The sequence below is a fragment of the Lotus japonicus genome, chromosome 3 (genome assembly GCF_012489685.1).
Source record: "Lotus japonicus ecotype B-129 chromosome 3, LjGifu_v1.2".
NCBI lineage: Eukaryota > Viridiplantae > Streptophyta > Magnoliopsida > Fabales > Fabaceae > Lotus > Lotus japonicus.
In genome coordinates this window covers 34609291-34620689 of record NC_080043.1, presented here as the reverse complement: position 1 = coordinate 34620689, position 11399 = coordinate 34609291, and the positions used below count along the sequence as shown (strand labels likewise).

General features: G+C 37.4%; 1 pseudogene; it reads left to right on the top strand.

Annotated features, from left to right (window-relative positions):
• The first annotated feature begins 6993 nt into the window (after window positions 1–6993).
• On the top strand, window positions 6994–11112 carry LOC130744025 (putative disease resistance protein RGA1; annotated as a pseudogene).
• Window positions 11113–11399: the final 287 nt, after the last annotated feature.

Here is an 11399-nt window from a genome sequence, read left to right as displayed (position 1 = left end):
CTCTTTCGTAAAAAAAAAAAAAAGAAATAATGAAAGAGCAAATAATTAAAAAAGGAGAAGCCCCAGGTGGAGTAGAACCTGAGACAATGAGGTAAATTAATAATGTCATTACCACCAAGCCCGAATCGATTTTCTTCTTAAATACTGGGCAGTTAAATATATAACATTTAGGCGCGGATTTTATTGCTAATTCCCAATATACCACTAACCGGCAGAAACCCTAGCTCCACTCTCCGCCCGCCGCAGCGTCGCATCACCAGTCACCACCGCTACCCACAACTATCCCTAGACCCCACTCTCCAACCTCTCTTTCTCCCATTTTTCATGGATCTGCTCGAAATTGCTTCATATGAAAATGATCTGAAGCTCCTTCTCTCTCGATCTTCATTCCCCTCCACCAGATCTAGGACTATGCAACGGTGGCACCTTCATCTCTGTTGGTTCTATTGCAGCGAAGAAAGCGTGCATGCTCCTGATGCAAGTGAAGGCTTCACCTTTTTTGTCATCACCTGTGTTATTTTAAACGGATATGTTGTAATATATATGTTTTGTAAATTTGTTGATGATGAATGTAAAAATTGTTCTATGAATCTTAATACTTCTCTGTTTCTCTTTTTTAATCTCATTTTTTCTTTTTTCTTGGATCTGGAAGAAGAGGGGCAGAAGTGGGTTGTGCTGAGTCAGAAGAAATCTTACTCATGATAGGGTTGGGTTCTTCGTCTTCCTCCTCTTCCCCTCTTTTTCTTCTTCTTACTATCTTCTTCCTCTGTTCTTCTTCTTCCCATGTTCTTCCTCTGTTTTTGTTCTTTCCCGGTGCTGTTTTTATTCTTTCCTGGTGCTGAGTGAGCTTCTGCACTTGCTTTGTCTTCGATGGTTGGGTTGGAGAAATAGTCGAACACCTTGGGGTCAGAAAAGCTTCTCCACGTCGACGAGTATGAAGGCGTAGCTGGTGGCCTCAGAAAAGAGGGTCTCGAGCTTCTCCACGTCTGCGAGTACGGAGGCGTAGCTGGTGGCAGCGGAATTCAAACTGCCACCCAACGAAGCCATCTGATCTAGACCTCAACAAAATATAAGTAATTGAAAAAGACTATCAGATGGATTAGTTGATCTATCAAGCGGTGCCAATGACTGATCACGGTTTCGGTTTTTATAGCAGAGATGATGAACAATTTAGAGAAAACCAAAATGAGATAGAGGGCAATTGCGGTACAGGAAAGATTGCACTTGTACTTCAAAATCTACAGGAGAAGATTGCAGAAGATTTTTTGCAGCTATAATGTCCGTACCTCTCTATTTGGCAGCTATAATGGGTCTTCTGTATAGGCTCCGGAAAAACCGACCCAAACCCGACCCTTGACCCGGCTCTTGCGGGTTTCCTCTTATGAACAGTACCCAAAACCCTCTAGCTTTAGTTAGTTATAGATACTAAATTTTTCAACGCCAATTGAACACTAAAGTATTTGGCACTTTCTTAATTAATTTACTATTTTTCAATGCAAATTGAACACCAAGTATTTGGCTATTTGCATCTGAGGAGTTGTTATTGTCCACTCGTTCAATTAATTAATTCTTTTTCAGACTTTTTTACCTGTATAGTGTAGTTTTGGAACATATTTATCATTATAGTGTACTTTTTTATTTATTTACCAAACTAGTATAAATCGCCACTAAAAGTGGCGATACATATATTTTTTTTTGCTTTTTTTTAAGAAATCGCCACTTACATTGGTGACACTTTAAATTATTATTATATTTTTAAGAAAACATCACTACCAGTGGCGACACCTAAATATTTTTATTTTTTTGACTTTCTATTTTAGTGACGGAAACAAACCCGTCACAAAATCCTGGTAAATAATTGAAAGGAATCAGTGACAGAATATGGAGAAAGAACTTTTCCGTCACAAAGGACTTAATGACGAATTTTATTTATGACGAAGTCTATTACGTCCAAAATCCAAGAGAACAATATTAAATAAATTAGCGACGGAAATTTGAGAAAGGATTATTCCGTCGCAAAAGGGTTAGCGATGAAATATGTTTTTTGTGACGGATAGTTTCTCAATCCATGTTCTGTCACTAATTCTTTTAAATCATATACCAGGATTTTGTGACGGATTTTTTTCCGTCACTAAAATAGAAAGTTAAAAAAATAAAAATATTTAGGTGTCGCCACCACCCGTGGCGATTTCTTAAAAAAAAATTTATAATTTAAAGTGTCGCCATTCACAATGGCGATTTCATAAAAAAAAATCAAAAAAATATATATATATATCGCCACTTAGAGTGGCGATTTAACTAGTTTGGTAAATAAATAAAAAATTACATTATAATAGTAAATATGTTCCAAAACTGCACTATGGTGGTAAAAAAGTCTCAATTTGAATAGACTTCTGAGTCTGAGTCGTGGGAAAGTAAATTTAATTAGTAATTTATTATTGTGCCATTCATTATTTTTCATTGTTAATTTAATAATTTATTCCTTTAAAATAATTATAAACACGTAAGTATTTTGAAGCCGGATCAGAGGTTTAGTGGATTCGTTTGTGTCATTGTCATTTTTTTTTTGAAAGTTTGTCATTTCTTGAAATCACCAGAGAGCTGTTTATTCGTCGCTTTCTGTTTTGATCAGTCTTCAACTCTTCCTTTCTCCCTTCTACGCTCCTTGTTTGTTGTTTTCTATTCCTCTTTCACGCAACCAAAATCACCAGAAAAAAGAAAGGTAAAAAAAAAAACCTGTTGCCGAGTATTTGTCTTCATAATTGCCTTTGAGATTTCTCGTTTTGATTCCTAGTTTGGAATATATCCCAAAGTTTCCAACCCAAAATTGCCTTTGCCTATTGGTTACGGTTAATTTCTTTCTCTTTATGATTGATTTTTGTTTTACCGTGCATACAAAAAAAGGGAGAAAAAAGTGAGGGGAAGTTGTTTCATATTGTTGTCTGCCTCTCTGCTGAATAGCTTCTGCCATCAGCTTTTGTTTTTTTCACTGAGTTCATTTGAAGGGTTAGAGTTTCCTGAACAAGTGACCAGAGGTCCGCATTTGATTTCCCTTTTATTTATTTTTTAAAAAAATTAATTCAAACAATTTAAAAATGGAAAAAAATTTGATCAAGCTTTTTTTTATCTCTATTTTGTCAAATTCTCCATTGAAACAATGTCTAAAAATAAATGATATTTATTAAAACTTAATTGTTAAATTTTAAAAAATTAGATACACATATCTCTACATGATTGGAGAACTTGATGAAATGAATATAAGAAACTTGATGTAAGTTTTATCCTTTAAGAAATTTAGTTAAAGTAGTTTTTTTTAAAGGAGTTAAAGTAGTTAAACGCATTGTCCCCGTAGGATAGCTCAAGTGGTAGGAGCTGATGACATATAGGTTGGGTAGGGGGCGGTCCAGGGATCGATTCCTGGTGGGTGCAATTTATCTTTCCGATGTACCAAAAAAAGTTAGGGGTGTAAGTGGGTACGGTCCGATCCGCAAATCCGATCAAACCGATCCAAACTGAACAGATTATGGTGAGTTGGATTGGATTATCGGTTCAGTTCAGATTTTTCTTACTGCATCCGATCACCATCGGTTCGGGTATCAGATTTAGGGATTGAAAAACCGATCAATCCGAACCAACCCAATGAATTGAGAATTAGTTTTTACATTCAGCCCAAACACTCCAGCTCATTACATACCTATTTATACTTTTTATTGGAGATGTTGGTTTTATTTGGATTATATGGATTGGTCATTATTGAATGTTTTGTTCTTTGGAAATGTTAGATTTTTCTATATTTTTTCACGTTTTTAGAATAATTTTCGTGCAAAGTTTTAAATAATATAATATTGTTGTATTCCAAATCCAACCATCCGATCCGAATCAATCCAATTGAGATCGGGTTGGTTTGGTTCGGATTTAGAAGCAAAAATCAGAAAATCTGAACCAACCCAAATCGAACATGATTGAATGGTTCGGACGTTTAAACACTCTAAATCCGAACCAATCCGGTCCGATTACACCCCTAAAAAAAGTAGTTAAATGCATTAAATTTTTCTCAATTACTTTTATTGAACTTTCAAAATTGTCCTTAACTTACTTTTATTAATTTTTAGGCATTATTAATTCTTAGGAGGGTGAAAAGAAAAAGAAAATTCGATTAAATAAGAGTATTTGTAAAAAAGTAATTAATGCACTACAAACTCCAAATTTGTTATTATAAAACAAATAAACTCATTTGATAAGACCGAATGTCGTAATTCATTTTAAAAGCGTATGTTTGGATCACTATGCATTAAAATTGTGTTGGATATAGTTATGTTTTGTTGTTTTTAGTTATGTCGCGTTACGAGGCTTTGTAACATGCATTTTCGAATTTCAATGCACTGAACGTGATTTTCAATTGAAAACATTTATAATTATACTCCTTCGTTCTTAATTATATGATACCATTGAGAAAATTACGCTTATTAAAAAAACATGTAATGAGGTCAATTAAAGTATTGGTCTTACAAAATTTATTCAATCTTACACATTTACCTTAATGTATTGGTTTTATAATAGTTTATTCAATCTTCCCTATTTACCCTTAATGAATGTATTAGAAGTGTTGAAGAGAATTAATTACTAGTGATATTTTTTTTTATTTTGAAATATGGTAAATATATTAAGCGAAAATCAAGTAGGCACAGAGGCCCTTACATCATCAAGAACTAAAGGCATGAAGAAGATGGGAACTTCATCGATCCAAACCGAATCGCCGAAGTCCCCAGCATGCTTCGCTAGGTGGTCCGCGACCTTATTACCAGTTCTACGAATACAGGAAAAGCTAAAAGAAGCGAAACAACAACTCAAGTCTCTACAATCAGAAATGATAGAAAATAAATAAGAACATCCATTGCCTTGCTTACTCCAAGCATCAAAGAGTGCCTTGAAATCTGTCTCAACCGTGACTACTCGGAAACCCAGCTCCAAAGCCAACCCCAAGCACCACCGGAAAGCTGCTGCTTCCGCTAGTAGAGAGGAAAGACCGTGCAACGCTGGCTTCGTGGCAGCCGCTAAGACTTCACCAGCATCATTCCTGGCCACACACCCGTAACTTGCAGCACCACTCTTGGCCCACGCTGCGTCAAAATTAATCTTTATGATATCTGGAGCTGGACGGAGCCAAACCTGCAGAGGGGACGAAAGCTGGCGGGGCGACAAAACTGGCACTGGAGGCGCTGCAAGGGTAGCTGCTCGCGAGAGGAGAAGATTCAGAACAGGCGGGGTCCCATCAAAAACCAGTTTGTTCCGCGCCTCCCAGAAGACATAGCAAAGCTCACAAAACTAGGTATTAACTCCCTCATCCGCGCGGCTAAAAAGCTCAGTAACAAAACTATGGAACTCCACCTCATGCTCCAGCCGCAGCCCCAAGGGAGAAGCAAACCACCACCTGCTAATAACCGGGCAAAACAACAGGACGTGGGCCGGTGATTCACGATAGGAATCACACCAAGGGCAAAGCTCATCAACATCCATTCCTCGCGCACGAAGGGCACCCCGCGTAGGCAGAATCTTCAAGCAAGCCCTCCAAATGAGGTCGCGGCACCGAGGTAAAGTTTAATAAATACAAGGCCATGAGTAAAAGACTACTATTTTTTTTTTCTAAAATCTATAATAAGGGATCTTAAATTAAGAGACGGTGACGGATCCATAAATTTATTGTTGTGGAGGCAATATGACACATAAATTTATAACATGAAAAATATAGAATATTACTATTAAAAATTTGTAAATACATCATATTGTGAGGACATTTTCTACTCTGTGGGAGCATTTTCTACCATATGGTAACATAATAACACTTATTATATTAATATTCTAATATACCTTTATAATATTTTTTAAAATTCAAGTGGGGGCAAATGCCCCCACCACTATTAACCTGGATTCGTGCCTGTTAGGAGACACCAAATTTTTTTTAAGGAGTCTTATAAAAAGGAACGGAGAAAATATTTGATATGATGAAATTTGATGGAGTGCTTATATAAAAAAAAACAGTTTAATTAACATAATTAATCTGAACTTTAATTAGGTTGGCCGAAAATAGGGGATGTTACAATTATCGTATTTAGAATCATTTGTAATTTTTTTTGGGAGAGAGTAGGTTCTCTCAAATAATCTTGAAATTCAATAATATCAGTTTTTTTTCTTCTTTAGTGCCCATACCTATCACAATACCATACAAATTGCAGCGAATCCAATTTTCCATGAATGAATCAAACCACATGCAATTATAGTTCCACTCTATTTGAGAAGTCTATGATTGTAGAGTTATCACTCTACTTCATGTCTTACATTTGTTGTATTGTGGAAATTTTCACCAAGCTCTTGACACGTTAAGCACCATAATGTCCTAGCTAGCAAATTAGTTCTTGTAGACTTCCGAGCATTAATTGACAAATTCAATTGTATAGCCTGTAACTGACCAGGGAATCATTCTGAGAGAAGATAGAGTTGTAATTAGAAGTGACCAGGTAGTCGTTCCTTGTTTAAACAAAAAATTAAACAAGTGCTGGCAAAAGTTTGACATACCCATCTTTAATGGGGGAAAGACGCTTATGGAAAGAGTTGAGCTCTTTTCCCAATTAGACAGGGTGAGAGATGAGAAGTTGGAGTTAGTAGTAATTGATTGGCCTGTACCAACAAATGTGAAAGCCATCTGCATTTCCCTTCCTCTTTTATATTCATATGCATTGAGCATGTGCATATCAGCATATATAAACAGTTATCTGGCACTAGATATTAAATGGAATTTAGATTTAGTCAGGTGCTTATTGTGTTTAGAGCAATCAGTGTGTATGAGAAACTATTCCTGCATCTATACTTTAATTATTCAAACGTTGTGTTAAAAATGGACAACTTTTTTACTTGATAGGTCTAGGACAAAACTATTTCTTGTTAATCTCTTGGTTCATTAGCCTCTTTTATATTTTTATTTTGCAGAGTTAGAATATGGCAGAAGCTGTGCTTGGAGTTGTGCTTGAGAATTTGAACTCACTTGTGCAAAAGAAGCTTGGCCTATTTCTGGGTTTTGATCAAAACTTGAACAGGCTTTCCAGAACCCTCACTGCAATCAAAGCTACGCTCGAAGATGCTGAGGAGAGGCAATTCTCAAACAGGGCTGTAAAGGATTGGTTGCAAAAGTTAGCAGATGCAGCTTACATCCTGGATGACATCTTGGATGAGTGTGCCACTGAAGCATTGAAATTAGAGTATGAAGGATTCAAGTGTGGACTATCGGACAATTTGCAAAACTCTTGCTTATCCTCTTTTCGTCCCAAGAATCTTGTTTTCCGACACAAAATGGTCAATAAAATGAAGGGAATAAGAGAGAGATTAGATGAAATTGCTGAAGAAAGGAGTAAGTTTCATTTGAATGAGATGGTCACAGAGAGAAAAACTGGAGTCCTTGACTGGCGCGAAACCACCTCAATCATTACTCAACATCAAATCTATGGAAGAGATGGAGATAAGGATAAAGTTGTAGACTTGTTGACTAGTAATGCTTCTAGTCTTGAGAACTTATCTGTCTATCCAATAGTAGGTCCCGGTGGAATTGGGAAAACAACACTTGCCCAACTTATCTTCAATCACGAGAGGGTAGTCAACCACTTTGATCTAAGGCTTTGGGTGTGTGTTTCAGAAGATTTCAGTTTGAAGAGAATGGCAAAAGCCATCATAGAATCAGCATATGGGAAATTCTGTTACGATATATTAGGGGTGCCTATATAAATAGGCTTAGGCCTTGTAGAATAGTTATGTTGTTGATAGTTATGTGATAATGAAACCCTTCTCTATTCACCTATTCTCTCTGATCTTCTCCCTCTTTCTCCCTCTCTGATTCTTGGTCGTAACAAAGTCTGTGACGATTTGCAGCTAGAGCCACTACAAAGAAGACTTCAGCATCTTCTTATGAGAAAAAGGTATTTTCTTGTTTTGGATGATGTGTGGGATGATGACCAAGAGAATTGGCAAAGGTTGAAATCTGTCTTGGCTCGTGGAGGAAAGGGTTCTTCAATTTTGGTCACTACTCGTCTTTTAAAGGTTGCAGCAATCATGGGAACAGTGCCTCCTCATGAATTATCGAAGCTATCTGAGAATGATTGTTGGGAATTGTTTAAACAACGAGCATTTGGACCAAATGAGACTGAGCAAGTAGAGCTTGTGGTCATAGGGAAGGAGATAGTGAAGAAATGTTCGGGAGTTCCACTTGCATCAATAGCACTAGGAAGTCTTTTGCGCTTTAAAAGAGAGGAAAAGGAATGGCTCTATGTCAAGGAAAGCAAATTGTGGAGTTTACAAGGTGAGAACTCTGTCATGCCAGCCTTGAGATTAAGCTACTTGAACTTGCCGGTAAAATTGAGACAATGTTTTGCCTTCTGTGCATTATTTCCCAAAGACGAAATAATAAGCAAGCAATTTCTAATTGAACTTTGGATGGCTAATGGATTTATTTCATCTAATGAAATAATGGAAGCGGAAGATGTTGGCCATGAGGTATGGAATGAACTACATTGGAGATCTTTTTTTCAAGACATTGTGACTACTGATGAATTTGGGAAGATTACTAGTTTTAAGATGCATGATCTTATGCATGATCTTGCCCAATCTGTTATGGGGGATGTTTGCTGCAATGTATACAATGATCGTATCATTGAAATGTCTGAAAGAATCCGCCACCTCTCAATTTTTAGGCCAAAAATGTCCAGGGGAGTTGATTTAACTCGGTTGCACCGAGTTAAATCTTTGAAAACCTGCATAATGCCTGGAACTGACCAACTTTCACCTCAGGTATTGGAATGTTATTATCTGCGGGTGCTTGAGAGCAAGGGACTAGGAAGATATTTGTCAACTTCAATCGGTAATTTAAAATATCTGCGATACTTGGATATTTCTAACAGTTTCCTTACAACTCTCCCTGAATCCATTGGTAGGCTATGGAATTTGCAGATTTTTAAATTAGACTATTGTCGATATCTAGAAAAGTTGCCTGATAGTTTGATATGCTTGAAAGCTTTGCAACATCTATCTTTGAAGGGCTGCCACAAGCTATCAAGGCTGCCCCCTTAGATAGGGATATTGACTTCCCTAAGGGCTTTGAGCATGTACATTGTTGGAGAGAATAGAGGACTCCATTAAGCAGAATTGGGACAACTGAACCTTCAAGGAGAGCTTCACATCAAGAAGCTGCACAAAGTAAAAAGCATCATAGATGCCAAAAATTCCAATATGCTGAGTAAGCACTTGAATCATTTGACATTGTCATGGGACAGATGGGCGACAGATAAAGAGCACCAAAATGATGAGTAAATTCTTGAAGTGCTACAACCTAATGTCCAACAACTTCAAACTCTGCATGTGAGCGAATATAGAGGAGTTCATTTCCCACAATGGATGACTAGTCCTTCTCTCAGATGTTTAAATTCTTTAAAACTTGTGAACTGCAACTTTTGCTTGCAGCTTCCGCAGTTCGGGAGACTACCTTCTCTAAAGAGTCTAAGTCTATGAAAGATGAGTCAGGTAACATGCCTGAACGAGGAGGCTTATACTGATGGAGTTTTCATAGCTCTGAAATCCCTGATACTAGAGAATATGCCAAACCTGATAAGGCTATCGAGGGAGGATGGCGAAAACATGTTGCCGAGCCTTTCAAAGCTTTGAATTACTGAATGTCCTAATTTCTTGGGCTTTCCTTGCCTTCCGTCTCTCAATAGTCTATCTATACAAGGCAAATGCAATCAAGATTTACTAAGTTCAATTAAAAAACTTGGTAGTCTTGAATCCCTTCAGTTCAGATATACTGATGATCTAACTTGCTTTCCAGATGGGATGCTACAAAACCTTACTTCTCTAAAGGTACTGGACATTTGTGACTGTCAAGGCTCTAAATTTGAGCTACTTGAAAATGGAATAGTTAACCTGAACGCTCTCCAGAAACTGTATTTATCACATTGCGAGAATCTCAAGTCATTAACAGATGATGATGGCCAATTACAGCAGGTGTTGCAGTCTCTCAAGGTATTAGAAATTGTGGGGTGCCCTAAGTTCAATGTATCACCATGTTCTTCATACCTAACTTCTCTTGAGGAGCTGACCATTGGCATGTTCCCAGAGCTGGAAGGTTTCCCTGAGGCCTTACAATATATGACTGCCCTGAAATCCTTAACATTGGTTCCTATGAAAAACCTAGAATGCTTGCCTGATTGCTTGGGAAACCTTTGCTTTCTTCAGGAATTAAGTATTTTCATGTGTCCTAAGTTGAAGTGTCTTCCTACCTCCATCCAATTCCTTAGTGGTCTGAAAAGTCTGGAGATTCGCGATTGCCCTGAGTTACAGAAGCGATGCGAGGTAAGAGGAGAAGACTGGCCGAAAATAGCTCACGTTAACTGTATTAAAATACTAAACAGGGAAATTCCCTACGCCTACAGTGGACGAGGTGGTGGCTATTATAGTGACAGTGCAGGTTAATTCTAGACCCTATATATAAATGGACATTAAGTTTTGAAGTGCTGAACATCAATAATTTGGGTGATACATTTCATATGTATTTTTTTTCTTATTCTTCTTTAACTCTGCAATGTTTTCTACATTTTGGAACTTAAAACTGTGTTTATTCTTTCTTGTCTTCAGGACTCTAAGGACTTTGAGGATGAAAATCTGATGCATGATGCAGGTGGTATCCGAAGGTTCATTTCAGTGTTGGTTCCTTCCACCTAAGTTGACAATGAAGTTTAGTGTGAGTTTTGGCAAACATAAACAATGTTCAGTTTGTTTAAGTTGTGGTATCTATGCCTCTGCTGGTTGCTTATCCTACTTGGACATGGTTTGATGGATCGAGAATGGCTTTGGATGGGACGAATTTCCCATGGTTTGGCTCATGGCTCTAGGATTTTGTCATGTGGGTTAGGAGTTTGTTCAAGATGATGATTTATCTTGCTAGGTAGTGTACCTTTACATCCTGTTTTCTCTCTTTTCTCTGTTCGCTGTTTCTTTGTTAAGGGTTGGGGAACCCCTTGTGCTCCCCATTAATACCATTTGGCATAAAAAAAGTACAATGATCAGATATCTGCATTATTTGCTCCTTTGTTTATTTAATCTCTTGTCTTCTTATCAATGTATTAAAATAAAGAGCATATTGACATCCCTCATTAGCAGTTTGTTTTTAAGAATTAGGTAGATGGAAGTAGAATAACAGGTTTTCAACCCTTACAAATGTTTCCCCATCTCAATTTTCCATTCCCTGTTCTTTTAGTTAAGGGAGTTAGTTAGAGTGCAGGGGAGGGAGTAGGGATGGCAATGGGTCGGGTAGGGTGCGGGTTTTGCCAAACCCAAACCCAAACCCGAAATCAAAAACCCAC